Source organism: Manacus candei, unplaced genomic scaffold, assembly GCF_025592945.1.
Source record: "Manacus candei isolate 608988 ecotype Guabito, Panama unplaced genomic scaffold, ASM2559294v1 h1tg000024l, whole genome shotgun sequence".
NCBI classification, from domain to species: Eukaryota; Metazoa; Chordata; class Aves; order Passeriformes; family Pipridae; genus Manacus; species Manacus candei.
Genome location: NW_026138072.1, coordinates 746,509 through 764,454, shown reverse-complemented (window position 1 = coordinate 764,454; position 17,946 = coordinate 746,509). Strand labels below are relative to the sequence as shown.

At 38.7% G+C, this 17,946-nt stretch overlaps 1 long non-coding RNA gene across 3 annotated transcripts in view; it reads right to left on the bottom strand.

Annotated features, from left to right (window-relative positions):
• The window catches only part of LOC127471404 (uncharacterized), a 30,335-nt gene that overhangs the window by 11,015 nt on the left and 1,374 nt on the right, over nt 1-17,946 (bottom strand). For 2 of the 3 annotated variants that reach the window (XR_007904644.1, XR_007904643.1), the window contains exon 2: nt 16,148-16,277. This is a non-coding gene — a long non-coding RNA (uncharacterized LOC127471404). The remainder of the gene's footprint in view (nt 1-16,147; nt 16,278-17,946) is intronic. The other variant, XR_007904642.1, reaches the window with a different exon arrangement.

The window sequence follows — 17,946 nt, the reverse complement described above, 5'->3', positions numbered from 1 at the left end:
GAGCTGATGTTATTAGACCATAAAAATATTAGGTGTTTTTAGATGTAATATAATCTGTAGGGTTTGACTTTAAAACTTACTTGTACTCTCACCTGTCATTTTAGAGTGGCATAGCGGATACATTGCATAGGAAGCTTCTGTTATCTTTTCTGATATGTACCTTCTCTATTGATCTCCATACATTTGTCTCAACTGGGCAAATGTCATAAGCAATAGTGTCCTGAAAAAAAGTATGGATTCAATTGAATTTGGTGGAATGTTTGTATGAAAGTGTGCAAAAAATCTACTCAGTGGTTTATAGTCATCAAAAACATAGTTCACTGAATTTTAATTATGACCATTTTTCACAAGCAACCAGAGAAAAAGTAGTTTGTAAGTATTTAATTCTTCTGGTCTGGCTAAGGAAAAACTACTTTTCCAATTCTCTGACCTGCTTTACTATGAGTGAGGTATTTGCCATTTTAGCACAGGAGTGACTGGCATCCTAGTCTTCCTGCTCATTCTTCCCCTCTGCTATTTACCAGAGATTTAAGGGCTTGCAGTAGGTTTATTCTGGCTTTTCTACAACCACAGTTGTTTTGGTAGCTGTGAGTTGCAGCTTGGTCTGTGATTAGGAGCATAGAGAGTAAGATTAGCTATATTGTACCAAGTTCTCTTTCACACCAACAACAGCCTAAACCTGCTCCATTTACTTGATTCTCATTAGCACAGACACGGCTAAAAGCAGTAGTTAACATCAAGAACCTTAATATCTCTGGAAAAAGACCAATGTGGAAGAGGTATTTCTAACATCCAGTTGAAATGCCTTACAAGACTTAAGTCTGCACACTAGAAAACTACTAGCTGATTCTGACTATAGCTTACTGGGAGCAGTTGGAAATGCCCTTGAGATGTTTGGATTGCCAAAAAACCCCTATTCTTTCTCAAGAAATACTGCAGTCATCTTTTCTTCCTTCATATGAGAGAAATATGCTGTTTGCCACCAAAAGCATTATCTACTTCTCAAAAGAGTGATGGAGAAAGGTTTTACAAACCACTTCTGTACACTAAAGACTCATTCTTACAGGAAGAGATCTAACTTTGAACTTGTCTTTTTTCTGTGGGGATGAGGATCAACAGTTACCTCAGAAGTCCCTTCTAACCCAAAGTGACCTTTGGTCCACATCTTTTGTAATTGTCTGACTTTTCTTATACTCTGATGAACATATGATCTGAAAGTAAAGTCCCAGATCAATGACTGCCATCTGGTTCAACAAGATACTATGGTTTTCCTCAGCAAGTTGTCAAGGGTGCTCTAACACTCTGTTTTATAGCCAGCGCTTGAAAATATTTCACTCAAGTTTGATATGCAGCCATCTGGTAAAGAGTAGCTGACACAGGTAAAAGCACCGGGCAAACATTGTTAAAAGCTGACTTAAAAACATTATTGAATTCAGATGTATTTACTTTTGGCTTTTACATTTACTGCCATTTTTTCAGCAGCTAATGTTTGTTTACTCACAAACATCTTTCCTTAATGGGCTTTTCCAAGTGAGAAGTGAAATGGCTTTCATGCAAAGTCTGAATTAGAAACCACTTTACATAAGGAAATAAGGCAGTCGAAATTTGAAGGGTGGGTTTAAGTTCATGCCTTACACATGTGTTTTTCAAGCAGTGGGGCAAGATGATTACCTGAATCAGCTGGTGAACATGGGGCTTTCTGTGGTGATGTGGGGAACCTATCTAGTCAGAAATCTGAGCTTCTAATCACAAGGTTTCTAGCAAGAGGATTGCTGTGCTACTGGACAACACAGTTTTGTGTATGAAAGGAACGTTTTTTCAGGTGAGATGATGAACACACTCTTCTCAAAAGTAAAACAGATAACTGTCAGTCTTAACGATGCAAACCTGACACAACAAATAGCCTAGGTATCAGTGAATAGACATATAAACTTGAGAATATCACTGAGAAAGCAGAAGCTGTTGGTGGGAAAAGGGAACAGGAGAAGGTCAACAATTTTTTTCAAGAGGGACACAGAATTTTTGTGAGAATAGTAAAGTCAGAAGAAGCATTGTGAGCTCAAAGAACTTCCCAGTTCATATAAGAAGCTATGAACTGCTAAGGGATGTTTCTATACATCCCCAAAATATTGCAATCCTAGTCCACAGATCTGTCTCAGACTGGTCAGAGAACTAAGGCAGCAAGACAGCTGTAAATTTATTGAGCAGAAGCAACATATTTAGACCTTCATGCAAAGTCTTTGATTTTCTGTATGTTTGCCATGCACATACATTATGCTTCTAAAGAGTTGTGAAGTAAAATGTAAACCACAGAGTGTAGGCTGAGATATCGGGGAAGATATCAGAGATTAGAGCCTGATTGTGGATGAGTTAAATGCTCAAAGACAGGAGCAGAATCTGATTCAGCAAATTTATAGATGAATCTGGTGAATTCCTATCTGTGAAGCTTATTTACATGAAATTTCACAGAGATGGATAAAGATTAGTATATGTATAGTGAATGGGAATGACTTCCGCCTTCCCATACATTCTGCTGTTAACATAGATTTAACAGTTTAACTTCAGAAGAGACTACTGGCTCCATCATTTTAATTGCCCCTATGTTAGAATGTATGAAGGATTGTTTGGGTTCTTTATAACAAGTCTCAAACTTCACCTTTACAAAGCTGTCCAGTTTTCCAACACTAAAAATGCATATGACAATTTCTGCAAGAGAACAGAAGATCAGATCCCTGATCACCCCCAGTGGGAAGAAGTTGGTTGGGTCAGGTATTCCCAGGATTTCCACAATGCTGAGTTGTACGATTGTACCCCACATTGGAGAGATAAAAGTGGAAGAAGTCCAAGGGTGGGAAGCATTTTCTTGCTTTAGTCAAGACACCTTGATTAAAACATACTGTGAAAGCTATTTCAGGGCATGAGCCAACTTTGCTCAATCAGTCATTGCTGACCTATCCAAACTCTGATACTGCAGACACCATTATTTTGGAAGCCAACTGTGTGCTGAGATAATTTAACAGCCCTAGTGCTTCCAGGTGACTGATTACAGCTTAAAACATCAAGATTTACTTGTGCATTTGGCCTGACAGGAGAACTGTTAATTGGCAGAACCTAAAAGGTTCTTGATTTAAATATGGAAAGCTACAAAAAATTGTAGGAAGTGATCAAGAAAATCAACTAGACAGACAGGATCACAGTCCCGTGCAGAAAAGGCAAATGATTTTCTCAAGTCAGAGGTCATCAATCTATGCATCTACTCTGTGGTGGGTCTTGGTATACATCGTGCATCTTTTGTTGATCTGCATATTTTGAGTTTCATTCTTTAAGTGATATGCCTCAGGTACTGCAGCAGAATTCTCTGCCTAGAATGGTGGCAAGCCAGCTTGAACAATACCCTATTTGCAAAAGTCATCAGTGATGGGTGGAAGTGGGGGAGGGGGGCAGGGGGTGGCACACAATTTTTGATACTGGAGAATGCCGAAACCAGCCTGACTCAGCAATGCTTCCTGACAAACTGGCAATGGTAAGACAAAGTTCTCGATAAAGGAACCACTGATATTACTGATAATTTATCTAAAGCTCCTGAGGTGACGCAGCTGGCCTGGAGATGTATGAGTGATTGTTAATTGCTTTATCCCATAAAAGCTGAGTCCCACTTTTAAATGTTAGGGTCTTCTAACATATCCTTTCTCAGAGTGTGTGTGAAGATTCCTCCCTTGAGTGGGAACACCCCTCAAGGCTGCTCTTCTAGGCTGCACAAGAGATGTTTCCACAGTCATTGATATAGGTGAGGAACATCAATATCTACTTAATAATTATTTTGCTAACTTTATTATAACTGCCTCAATATTGCTTCAATAAATAGGGCACTATACTAGTACTTATAGCCAAACTGGGTAGTCAGTAATTCTGATTAAGATCTTTTAGACTAATCATTATCATTATAATCATAAATTTAAATAAATATTTATTTCTATAAATGTAATTGGTTTGCTATCCTTAATCCTGCAGGACAAAGTCTTATAAGGGCTCAATTACATCTATATGATCCTTCAGATTTAAAGTGTTGACTAAGTCTGGGGCTAGAACTGGATCCAGCTGAACCAAGGCTCCTCTCTGAGAAAAAGTTTAGTGTGGGTCCTTTATGTACCTCATGATTCAATGGAAGCTGATAAAGCTTACTCAAAACTTCCATTCTGCCTATGACAGCTAGCCTGTCAGTCACAGCAGCACAACTGCATATATAACTTAGCTCCAGTTCTGGGTTACACATATGACTCGCTCCTTGATATGTTATTTCAAGACATAATCATAACAGATAATTAAGCTTCCTGTCTCCAAGCCTGCAAAGTTTTTCTTTTAGTCACTGCCCTTTGCAATATTCAATGTACTCCTCGGATTTTGCCTGCCTGTTTGCAAGTGAAAACAGGATTGTTGTTAAGCAAATTATCTCATATAGGTTATTGAAGGAATAGTCCACCAGGATGGAAAGGAATTGTTTAGAAAACAATAGTGACATAGAAACAAAGGTATAAAGTGGCTGTGTGGTAAATGTACTGTGAAGATTAGGCTTCTTGAGTGTTTCCGAGTAGAGAGGCTCAGAAGAAGCTTTTCAGTGAAAGTGGTAAAGCGAAACATTTATAGCTAGAGCTCAATAAGTTTGTGAATGGGATTTTATGACTTGAGTCTTGTGACATGAGGGTCCTGGGCATGGTAATAATGAGACCTCCTCCAATTCTGTGCTCATGTTTTAAAGATCATAGGAATCCTTTTTAACACAACCTGAGATTTATACCTGCGAGTACAACACTTTCCTTGGGTTGTAACTTTTGAGACGTTATTTCCCACCATTAAGCATTGCCTGTATTAATTTTCTTTCAACCCCTTCTAATAAACAAGCTGCAGTTATCCACTACTGAGCTCCTACTCAGACACTCTTATTGGTTAGGCCTATAAACGAAAAAAAAATAATCTGTGTTAATAAAAAAGTTTTGCCCTTGGAGACTGGCCAGACACTTGTTCAGATCTGGGGTTTTCCTAGGAGAACAAGAACATGTGCATGTATGTTGAAACCTTACTTCTCATGAAAAACAGTTCTTATCCTGCAGAGTCATGAAGTAAATGCTCTAGTAAAGGGGCCTGTTGCTGGTTCAGAAACCAGAAGCCTCACAGCAGGAGGAAAAAATAAAATAAAAAATAAGGATAAGGTAAATTGTTCTTTAGCTCTGTGTGGTGACCACTGTGAACAAATCATTTCCATGTGTAGGTAGATGCTCAGGCTTGCTCCACACCAGCCTTTCGCTTCACTGCTGTCTGACAGGGGGAGCACTCATACAGAGTACAGGTTATTAGTTACTGCCTTGCCCCTGGCTCTGATTCTGCAGGCGTTGACCAGCTGATGTGTGTGTGCATGCAGTTTGCAAGCACATGGCGTGGCTTTTTGTAGAACTGGGCTTTGTGCCATTAAGATACACTCTGTGAAGACCAGCTACAAAAGCAATTGTGCTAGCCAATCTGTGGGGGCAAAAGTGACACAACCTGGTTTAAATGCCTCCTTCTGCCTATGAACATCCCTGAAAGTTTTTAAATTGTTAATTACATCCAAAAAGCCACAGGGAGATAAGAGAAACAAAACCAGAATGAGCTAGGGAAACTGGCTTGTATTTTCAGTGTAATTATTTGAATTTTTCCACTTCAGTAGATTTAAGGCAAATTATTATTTTTACTACTGTTTTAATAGGATACACTGCCTCCTAAAAATTCACTTTTCTTTAGGAAAAGAGAGGTTCTTCTTCTGGCTTTTGATAGGGGCTTTTGATAGGTTGAGACAACAGGATAAAGTTGTGCTTGTTTTCCTCAAAACCTGGTAACTGTAGATCTCAGTGCTGCAAGCTGTATTGTATAAGCAGTTTTGACATATTTACAGAAGCATTCTGAAGTACAGCAGACTATACTACAGCAAATATACTTGAACGCAGGGAAGTACTTAACTGCTTTCGTAAAGTGTCTGTCCAAACAGCAAGCCATACACTCCAGCATCACAGCACTATGCTTATTTGAACTTATACCTTGGGAAACACTTGCAGGTAAAAGCAGCACCAAAATAGCTGACTATGTTCTTGAAAAAGAGAAAGTAATTACATTGAAAACTCAGATGGCTGTTTTCTGAAGGAATAAGGCAATCTATTCTGGCCCTGTTTTCTATCCTGGGTGTGAGTTCACATAAGAAGACTCAAGAAAGGAATCACTTTTTTGTAATGAATCTTAGTATTTGTCATTTGATCTATTTCTCAAGAAGCAGAGAATTTCCTGAGAAAGCAACTCAAATTAGTTTGTAAGCTAGTGAAGCATCAACACAGTCTCCTATTTGAGAATGCCAAAAGGTTTTCCAAATGTACTGATAGAGAAGGCAAACATGTACCTTAATAAAAGCAGACTGAAGGACATCAAAGGAACAAAAGTCACATCTCTGAAATTTCACTACAATCCTCACACGACTAGTTTTACTATCCCTGCAAGGTAAACTATCAGTGAGCTGCAAGACCAGGGCTGCCCCATGAGGGGCTAAGAACTAGGAGCAGAGGGTAACCTCATCACCATGTCCTCCCCATTAGGGCTCAATCCCAGGGTGCTTAAGCAGGACCAGGGTTGGTGATGTAATCTCACAATTTGCCAGTCAAGGTGATGAGTCAGGCCCAAGACCCAGCTAGGGGATCCAGTTAGGCACAGGCTTGGGGATAGGAAATTCTACAGCATGGGCCCCTGGTTCAGAGAGGAAAAATAGCAAGTCAGGATGACAGGGAACAGGGCTGAGCACAAACCTACCTACAGCTCAGCTCAGGCAAGGCTTGGGTGGGGTACTGGACCCTTGGGCAGAGGGTGTGTTGGTGAGGTCACCAATACAGCTGGCCAGGGTAGCTAAAGCTCTCTGTTATGTGTAGCTCCCTGACAATGAGGAGTCTGTTGCCTTCTGCAGAACATCCTGTGTTCAGTATTACTAGTTTTAATAGCACTCATCTTTGTACTAGAGTAGGATGTCTCTTTTGACTCCTATTCTTAGAGCAGCCACTCCTGTAGTACGTTCCTTCTGCTTTAACAGTAGTATTTAACCACAGCCCTGCACATAGCTATTTTTTTATATTAAAGGGTTTGGGGGTCTTTTGCAACAGGGAAGCACAGACACTCAAATGTATTTATTCATACTCAAATATAATTGTTAACAAAAATTAAAAGTCAATTAACTTCCAGTTGCTCTTCATTGAAGAGCAAGACAATTTTTTTTTCCATAGGAAAGAACAGTCTGAGCTCCCAGCAGAGATTTGGAAAACTCTGAGCAGAAATACAGCTGACTTGATCCCTGTACCCAATTATATGAACTGTTCTTCCATAAAGCATTAATTCAGAAACAGAAGTTGTCCCAGCTTCTCTTACAGCTAAGCTCTGCTGAGCTGACCACAATGCTGCCCACAGATCTTATCTCAAGTTAGGAGGAATGCTTACATGCTTTAATGACCTATTCTCTTTTCTTTTTTTCAAAACAAACTTGCTTAAATCTAAGGAGATGTCATTTGACATCTGCTTCCGACAGATACATAGCATGCCTTTGCAATTGTGCTGCTTCTCACAAGTCAGCAGACCAGAAGACCTGTAGGGCTGATAATTCAACAGCAAGTGCTAGAGATTTTCCTTGCAGTAGTTCTGCCTTTACTGAACAATCATGCTCAGGCAAGGCCGTTTAATTTAAAGATAGTGTTATACAAGGTATCATGCTATGGAGCCAAGTGATTTTCATTTGAATAAATCATCAGCTCAGGTACTACAGAAAGAACTATTACCAAGCAGGGTAATGAAGGATTATAAACAAGATCTTGTAATAAGATATCACCATCTGAAGGGAAAAAAAACTCCAGAAAACAAAAAAACAACCCATGGCAAAATGCAAGAACAATGCAGGTACTATTAAAAAAAAAGATGGTAACTACAATACTTCCCTGCACCATCCCCGCCATCCCAATAGGGAATGATTGCTAAAAATCTGAAACAAATTTTACTAAGCAGCCCTGAGCATATGAAAATAGTTTCATAGAGAAGCAAATTGTGCTAATATTCAGTTATTTAACTGCTGTCCTGGCATACTGTGAGTCTCAGAACACAACAGGATTTCAATGGGGATCTTGAAGCAGGAATTTGATAGCAAATCAGTAAATATTTCTTTGTACACTAGACTAATGGTTTTCAGTTCTATTTGCTGTCTGGTTCCTTTCCACTCCCCCTACCCTTCTCTGCATATTTCATATTTCAAATTTCTCTTGAGCAGTATGTGCCAACAGCCACGGAAAAAGAACAAAAATTAAATGACAACACATTTGTTAACATTTTTACCTATATAACTACTACTAGCTGAGTCAGAGTACCACTGTGCAAGACAAACTTGGGATCTAGCTCTGGTGTTCTTACATTTTTAATGATACCCAGCCCTTGTCAAACAGGCATAACAGAGGTACATTTGATTACTACTGACAGGAGGGAGGCTTGTATTTTACATGTCATTTACATGTTGAAACACCAGATTGCCATGTGTTTCCACCTGGTTTGTTAATATTGAAATTACGATGTTCTGTTCTTGCTGCAAAATCCTGTATTTCTGCACCTCTTTTATTCTACTGGCAGAAGCCGAGTTTTCAGCTCCTTAGTTCAGACATGCATGTCACATTTAGAAATTTCTCTTGAGACCTTTAAAACACAGCATAGGACTCTGCCTTTTACACAGGAATTTTAGTTTGCTCCCTCAGCAAGAGATATGTTATTTTAGAATTCAGTTCTTAGTAGGAATAGAAGGAAGGAGGGATGAAATCTCAGTACTTCAAGGTCTCTATAAAAGTCTCTCAAGTCCAAGAATGCCACATGACTCAAGAAAAGCCCTTCTTTTAACTTTAGCTTTTCTCCAGCACTTGCTGAGCAATGGCATACCCAGTTTTCCCATGCTTACATACAGCTAAATCCTAAGGGGTGCTGAGCTACCACAAGTTTCTATGTTCAACAGAAGCTGCAAAACTGAAGAGTTGCAAGGACTAGATCTATACACTTAATTTTTCTACTGACTTCAGTTATGCATGTGCTGTGCTTGCTTACAAGACTTGAAAGCTGGTAATTTATTCCAGCTGATATAGCAAGGTTTCAAGGGCAGTTTTGCCTGTGTGCCTTCCCATAAGCTCTCCAATGTCTGTCAGAGGAACTAAACAGAAAATAAAATTTTGCAAGTCCATCTATAAAAAATTAATTTGTAATTGGTGAGTTGCTAAGGTTCCTTTTTAAAATGTCAACAGAGATTAATTAGAATTTTATTTATACAAGGTTTTGAGATAAAATGGACACTCCGTCAAAGAACAAAAACATGGCATTTTGAAAAGTGTTGCCTGAGTAAAAGCTGAAGGAGGATCATTGGACACTGTGATTGAAGGATTAAAGTTTTGCCTCATTTAACATTAGGACTGCTTGTGGACTAATGTATTATGAATCCCAAATGGAGGTGATACAGAAATGACAGTGATTTTGATTCTAGGCATTATGATTTTTAATCATAGAATCAAAGAATCAATTGGGTTGGAAAAGACCTCTGAGATCCTCAAGTGCAACCCCTGATCCAAAACCTCTGTGGTTACTAGACCATGGCACTAAGTGCCACATCCAGTCTCATCTTAAAAACCTCCAGGGACAGTGAATCCACCACCTCCCTGGGCAGCCCATTCCAATGGCTGATTATCCTCTCTGTAAAACAGTTCTTCCTAATATCCAACCCAAACCTCTCCTGGCAGAGCTTAAGACTGTGCCCTCTTGTCCTACTGCTGTTGCCTGGGAGAAGAGTCCAATGTCCACCTGGCTACAACCTCCTTTCAGGGAGTTGTAGAGTGATGAGGTCTCCCCTGAGCCTCCTCTTCTCCAGGCTGAACAACCCCAGCTCCCTCAGCCTCTCCTCATAGGACTTGTGCTCCAGTCCCTTCACCAGCCTTGTTGCTCTTCTCTGGACCTGCTCCAGCACCTCAATATCCTTCCTGAATTGAGGGGCCCAGAACTGGACACAGCACTCCAGGTGTGGCCTCACAGCGCTGAGTAGAGGGCAAGAATCACTTCCCTGGTCCTGCTGGCCACACTTTTCCTGATCCAGGCCAGGATGCCATTGGCCTTCTTGGCCACCTGGGCACACTGCTGGCTCATGTTCAGCTTCCTGTGAATCCAAACTCCCAGGTCCCTCTCTGCCTGGCTGCTCTCCAGCCACTCTGTCCCCAGCCTGTAGCGCTGCAGGGGGTTGTTGTGGCCAAAGTGCAGGACCCGGCACCTGGCCTTGTTGAACCTCATCCTGTTGGAATCAGATCATCTCTCCAGCTTGTCCAGGTCCCACTGAAGAACCCTCCTGCCTTCCAGCAGATCAATACTTCCCCCCAACTTGGTGTCATCTGCAAATTTGCTAATGGTACACTCAATCCCCTCATCTAAATTGCCAATAAAGATATTAAATAGAACTAGGCCCAACACCAGGCCAACTGGATGCAGCACCATTCCCCACTACTCTCTGGGCCCAGCCCTCCAGCCAGTTCCTAACCCAGCAGAGAGTGCCCTTGTCCAAGCTGTGGGCTGCCAGCTTTTTCAGGGGTATGCTGTGGGAGATGGTGCCAAAGGCTTTGCTGAAGTCCAGACAGACCACATCCCACAGCCTTCCCACTCCTCAAGTAACAATCATACCGGCTGATGAACTCATTTTGGAAAAAATCATAAAATGGTGAGAAAACATGTGTCTGCACCTTAACAACCTATTCAAGAAGTGGACACACTGACTTTCTTCTATTTTAGATAGAATAAACTAATAAGTTTATTCAGTACCTATCCAAATGCAAGCTTCACTGGTCTTTTAATGGAAGGGACAGTGATTTCGCACTGTTGCACCCTCATCTCTTCCTTCTGTGTCTGCCACCAAACACAAACTGCACTCATACAAGTGCATGGACACAGAGGTGGCCTGATTCAGTTCCTCTTTTCTTGTTGATCAGTCTTGAATAGTGGAACATAGGCATGCTCTCACTCACGTATCTTAAAGATACATTCACATTTGCAGTCCTTTTCAGGTCATGTACAATAACTTTTCACATCCTTGTACACAAATTTAACCCTTGGTCAGATCCTACTCAGCAACCTGCAATCCTGAGGCTTTTGGTCATTCTTGTTGCCCTTGGTGCCTTTTTGATGTGAAAGGGTGAGAACAGCCCACCATGTTCAAGTGACAAGAATTTACTAATAAATTAATGTTCTTCTTATTATCAGTAAAGTAATATTGAGTTGGCATTTGTTATGGCAAAACATCAATGATTAAAAAAGTGTTTAAGAGCTGGTATTGTAGCTGTGGTTTTGGAGTACATTAAAAGCATGCTTCATTAATTTTTAGTGTGTGAATAAGAACCTCTTATCTGTATAGTATGGAAACTAAAAGTATAACTGAAACTGATGTGGGTCACTGAGGCAATTAAGCATGTGCTTGCTAAACCAGAGCCTTCTGACTAAATATCTTTCTGCATCTGTGCTCCATAATGTATGTGCATTTCCCATCACAGAGATTATTTCAGTATATTCAGCATTGGCCAGCAATTTTCATTGACCTACATAAGTAAAGCAGAAAAATAACTCTTAATATGGAATTGTAGTATTCTTAATAAAATCTAGTAATTATTCTTAATGAGACTGTAAGACAGTCACTCTGAGACCTGTTTCCCAGGATTGTTTAAGACTGTTTGGTGCTATGTTTCATCATATCATTCCAAAAAGATGAGTAATGGAAACATTTCTGCCACAGCATGTCCTTATTTATTTACTATAAGTATTAAGCCAAGTCATAAAACAGTATCCAAGCTGAAAAACTGACATCCAATGACACATAGCATGCTTACCAAAACAAGTAAGCCTTGGTGTACAGAAATGTATTTTGTTCTGTCAGCATTCCAACCTGTTTTCTTCCCACTCAGTAGTTTTGTGGCTGTAATCTACAAAAGCTGAAATACTTTTATTTTTCTTATTAATGGAACACAAGAGCTTTGATTACATTTAGGAAAATGTCTATTTAACTCTGTCAAGGATCTGCTGAAAAGTTGGCATGGTTCAGTGGCTGAAAAACTGTGACTGTTGCAGTGTAGCCTAAAAGCAGAAGTTCATACAGCATTTCCCCTTTAATTTTGCTGTTTTGATGCTATCTAATTTAAATCTCCCGAAGAACAAGCTCTATAGCTCCACATAGTGTTAATTTAGAAACATCAAACCTCTGAACAGGCCACAGAATACCTAGATATTTTTCTAAATGTGGATAAAGTAAACCAACTTTCTATAATTTTTCAAATGCATTTTTCTTGAATGGGTTTATTTTTCTGTTATTCAATATTTGTCAGGTCCATCTAAGAATATAACTGACAGTATTCATACTTTTTTTTGTATGTATATTAGCAGCTAGTCCTGACATTGCATCTTTTTCCTCTTCAGCTCAGTAAGTACAAGCTTCTGCTTGACAAAAAAAGTTCAAATCCGTCTCTTTAAATTTTAATTTACACACATAACAGTAAGATCTTAGTAAGATTTTAACAACAAAGACTTTGATGACATCCCAGAGACCACAAAGATGTCACTCTATGGTCTCAGATTAGAAGACAGAACTCTTGGCATATAACTGTCCTCATATTTCTGAGCCTCATAATTGGAAAACATATTTTCTTTGGTGTGCAGGGCACAGACATGAATGACAGCAATTTACTCATAAATACAGTAATGAAAACGCTCTACTTTATTGTGATGTATTCTTGTACTGAAATGGTTACCATTTAATCAATGATGATTTGAGATGAGCAATTGATTTTCATGTAATTTACCAAGACAGAAATTATTTCCAAGTTCTGTCCTGCAACTAGAAGGTATTTTTTAGCCGCAACATACAGATCATTAACAAATAGGTAAAAAAGGCAGAATTTGAAAATAATTTCTTTAACACTGGACTTCAACAGGAAACAGCTCAAAATATGATGCCTCTTCTGACAGTGACAGTTTCAACTGTACTTTCAACTGTATTTTAGGGATGTTTGGATGGCTCTGACTCAGTAACAGCTTGGCTGATTGTGACAAAAGGCCCTTAAAATAAAGCTGATTTTTTTTTTCAGTGTAGTCACTGATCACAAAGGACTGAAAGCTGAATTGATCACCCATTTCACACAGCCAGGTCAGTACAGACAGAAATAAGTTCCTAGGGGGAAGAGAGATGGGAACTTGAATTCCTGTTGCCCAGGATGCTGTATGGTTGTAACACACAAACTGATAAGAAACTAGGCTCTTGAAACAAGCGGGTAATTTCTGTAGCACTTAGTGGATCACTTACAGCACTCTGTGTTTTTTTCCAAGCAGCTTGGGAACAAAATTCCAAAGTTCAGATGGTACTCTGCTAGCAAAATACATAAAAAGAACCAGCTCAACCAGTATAAACATATAATCAAAACAGAGCAGAGTTGCTACAGCTTTCTCTGCTTACCAAATAAAAGCCTGCAGAGGGCACTGCTAAACGCTATCACTATCTTAACGCATTGTCAGAGGTTATTTAATATGCATCTCAGTCCAAACAAGTGCCTACAACGAAGAGACACAGAAGACAACATAAGGTTAATATCCACTAATATTATATAAGAAAATCCCAGTGTTTTCTTCTTTGATTTTACTTTGTTCCCTATATCTGCTCAAGAAGATACTGGAAAATGTGTTTTGCATCTTGCCACCTGTAAGAAAGGACCCTGCTTCTTGGATATAGACTGTAGTCCCATGCTGCAGATGATGTTCAACAGCCTACCAGACCAGACTCCTGTCTCTGACATCTATGTTGTCCTTTACTGCTCATCTTCAGACTGAAAACATTCAAATTCAACGGAGGACTTGACACTGTATAACACAAGTGTTAAGGATAACATGTACAGTTATAGTATGTATAGCAATATAATTCAAGTGTGCTTTTGTTAGTTTCAGATTATATAGTAAAGCAGATGTTCACAAAATTCCAGAAACACCTAATAAAATGAATACTTTAAGTGCATAACATATGATAAATCTAGGTCACCCCACCTACCAATGCTTCCATACACAAGAGCTCCTATCTCTTCAAGTCTTTTGTCCGCAACTCCCATATCCATCTAATATACTCTAATTGTACCATGTACCCTGTACTTTACATAGGTTGTGTTACCTGGTAAAAATGTGCAGTCATCACCCCAAAAACGCTTCATTAATTTTCTTCCACATAAGGCAGCTCACACGGTTCTTTGGTCAGTTTGTTCACCGTGAATAAAGCACTGGTTTATACTGAAAATTATGTTAGAAAATGCATACCAGAGTCAGTTAGCTCCTTCTACAATGCTTTTTTTTCTGCTTGGAAAGCCCACAAGAATAAACTTGTTTCCAAAAGCCAAGACATTAAAAATGATTGGTGATTCGGGATGTTTCAGTTCCTAGTATCAGATATCAAAGACCGTCAAGGAATGCAGTTCTCCAGACATATTCAGAAACCACAATGGCTTTTGGCAAAGTAATTGTGTGCACAAAGCAAATACTTCAGTGGTAAGGTATTCATGAAACTACAAGCATATTCACCAGTCAGTGAAACCCAAATAATAAAGTCTGAAAGAACAGACTGAATTTCTAAGGATATTTTCACTGATGTAGAGGATGTTTTAAAAAACCACCCTACCGAACTCATAGCAGTTATGAAAACCAAACTGAAGTCCTCAGGGCTGTATAATCCCAAGAACTCAGATCTTCTGCAAATGTTGTGCTAACTATGTTAAACATATCTTTATTGACACTGACAACGATTAATCCACTAAATGTTACAGGTTGCTTTCAGAATTGTGAAATATTTTTTCCCTTTTTGTCTGGCTTTATATATTATGTATGACTGTTAATGCATGGAAAGAGCTCTGCTGTGATTTCCTTTTCTATTTTCTCAGAGATAAACAAACAAAACAAAGTATTTTGGGCCCAAATTTATTTGATTTCTAATCTACCTAAACCACAACTGCAACTTTATTGTAGTATCTGTATCCACACATATTTTCACTCTAAAATTCACTAGTAAATTTACTTGCAAATTTCAGGTTTAGGTTCTTGAACACCTGGGAAAAGCCACTTTTGAATAGCAGATACCTTTCAAAAATTTAGAATGAAAAGGTGTCAGTTGTTTGGTTCATTCATTGAAAAAAACCCCCAGAAACATTATTGCAAAACACTGCTGAAAAACGTAGGAAACTGGGTTCTAACAGTACTGAATTATACTGCTGGTTAGTTATAGATATGGTTCTGTGAGAAACTAAGAGAGTACTGCGTGACTTGTGTGAAATGGACAATAGACTATAAAATGGATGGTGAGTATTTACATGTTATTAGAGAATTATCTGAAGTCAGTAATTATTAATTGCATTGCCTTATAAGTTATCAAATGGTAAATAATGTTGCCAAATAAATTTGTGACCTCTTGTGAGTGAATGGTTCCTAGAAAAATCAGGTGGAATTTATCTTTAGCTTTTTACTGTATTTAAATGTAGCCGGGTATACAAAATAATTTTTAAAAATCAACAGAAATATAAACATTAGGATTAAGAACTGTACTGTACTCTATTCCAGAATTATTGTTTTTGTCCCAGTACTTCAGGTCATCTACCGTATCTAAGCACAAACTGCTGAGTTTGATTTTGCAGTACCAACAGAATAAACTGTTCTTCCCCTTCTTCCTAAACAGTCTCTTTCACAGGAGTACTCCTTCTACTCCTTCCATCTTACTTGGCTGAATTCAGAAAATGTTTGAAAAAATCAGAGTGACTTTTCTCTTTATTAATTGCAGCTGACTAGTCTTGGCATTTAACCCATTGTTTTGGTTTTTTTATTTTTAAAAAACATAAGATTTTCCTATTGTGTTATAAGGAATCATTTCCCTTTTATTTGGTTCTTTTTTTTAATTTCTAATATTATTATTTCGATACTGGTTTACATTTCATCTTTAAGGATGCTAACAAACATTATAATTCACCCTCTGAGATAACCTCTGTAGGTCGTCTGTGGGAAAATGAGTTGAGTATTTGCCTACCTTGTCCTGTTTATATGGAACTGTTCTCAGTGTAAAAGTCCATTTTGGTGGGTCAAAGGATGACTAAAATGATAAAATGTGCAGTTTAAATAACAGACTAATGCAATCTTCACACTTCATCAGCAAAAATCTGCAAGGTAAAGGACACATTTGTTCCATGACCAGTTTTAAGAAATGAAGATAACTTTAAATAAAGACATTTTAATGCACAAAACAGATGTGCTTACGAACTGTCACACCCTTTCTGGGTTTATATGACACCATGCCTGCGTCTGTAAGCAGCATGGCAAAAACTTCATGACACTGCCCACGGTGTTTTTACTTTGAGCTATGTTGCTGGTAGTGACAATAGTGGGGGGAGAGGTCATTGTTTTTTTTAAATTTAACATGCAAGGACTGACTCTCCATCATTGCTCATGGAACAGCTGCAGATATAACATTACGTGAGAAGTAGCTGCAGAATCTAAATGACAGCTCATGGCAATAGCTGCACATCAACACCAGGACTCTTAACAGTGGCAACTACACAGAATAGCTACTCTCATCCAACATTTTCATTCTCAATCTACTTTTGCCACCAGCAGTGTCTCCTTCCTTTCACTATCCTGGTAACATCAGGACTTATGTATTTAGGTTTATGACATTTCAATGTCCCTGGATGTTCCCACAGCTCTGCATGAGCTCTTCCTTTCCAGGACACAGCTAACTCAAGAGCGCAGTTTCCAAAACAACGTGACTGTCACTGAATAGGCAGCTGCAAGCAAGTCTTATCTTCAACTAGGTGAACCTGATGACAACTGACAAGTGGACCTTTGTGCATAAAGGGCTTTCACAATTCTCTTGAGCTTTGTTATCATAATCTTGCTGCTATATCCTGTAATTGTGCCTTGGTAGCCACTGCCAGATCTGTTCAAGAAATTCTGAGCTTGGTCCACTGTACGCATTTTATTTCTACACAACTTTTGTGTCTCAAGGCATTATGAGTTACATTCCCATACCACAACACTGAGAAATATGCTTTTGTAGTCAAGTACAAACAGCCCATTATTAGAAAAAGTCTATTATTACCACATTACCATTCTAGGCATGTATTTTTGATCTAGCCTACAAAAATGTATCAAAAATATCACACAGTTTAGATTGCATTTGTATTATTGATGTGTGGGTTTCGATAGTCATACTTTTAATGACACGCTGCTACCATCATTATTTTTAATTTCAAATATGTGCCTCATGCCTTTCCACGGAGAAAAGAACAATATCAGCAATCCAAAACTTACAAGGGCTCCAGTCTCCACTTTTATAACAAAATTCTACAATCCAGTTGCTATTAAGAGCGGTACTTGTTTCCCTCATTAACACTGCTCCCAGCACACAACTTGGCATTGATCTGCATGCACCAACAACATGACTTGAATGAACATATTAGGATGCAGCAGCATTAACTAAGGAAGCTACAAAGTATGAAAGGCATGCAGGTCCCTTACTAATTCCTTCATGGATTTTCTTTGACAAATTTTTCTGTACTTTCATGAAGTAAGATGAACTTGGCAAAATGCAATTAATCCAAAAGAAGGATGATTCTGAAGTTGTAAATATTCTTCAGGATGTATTTTGTGCCATTTGTTTAATAATCTGAGGAATAGAGGGGGAATCAATAAAATGAAATGATGCCACACTTCTAATATAATTTCCATTTCCTAATTTAGCAGGCTACCTGTCAAAAAGCATTCAGGGAAAAGACTATAGCAAGGAGGATGTTTGTAGAAGAAGCATTAGTTGGCACATATCTGAGAGCG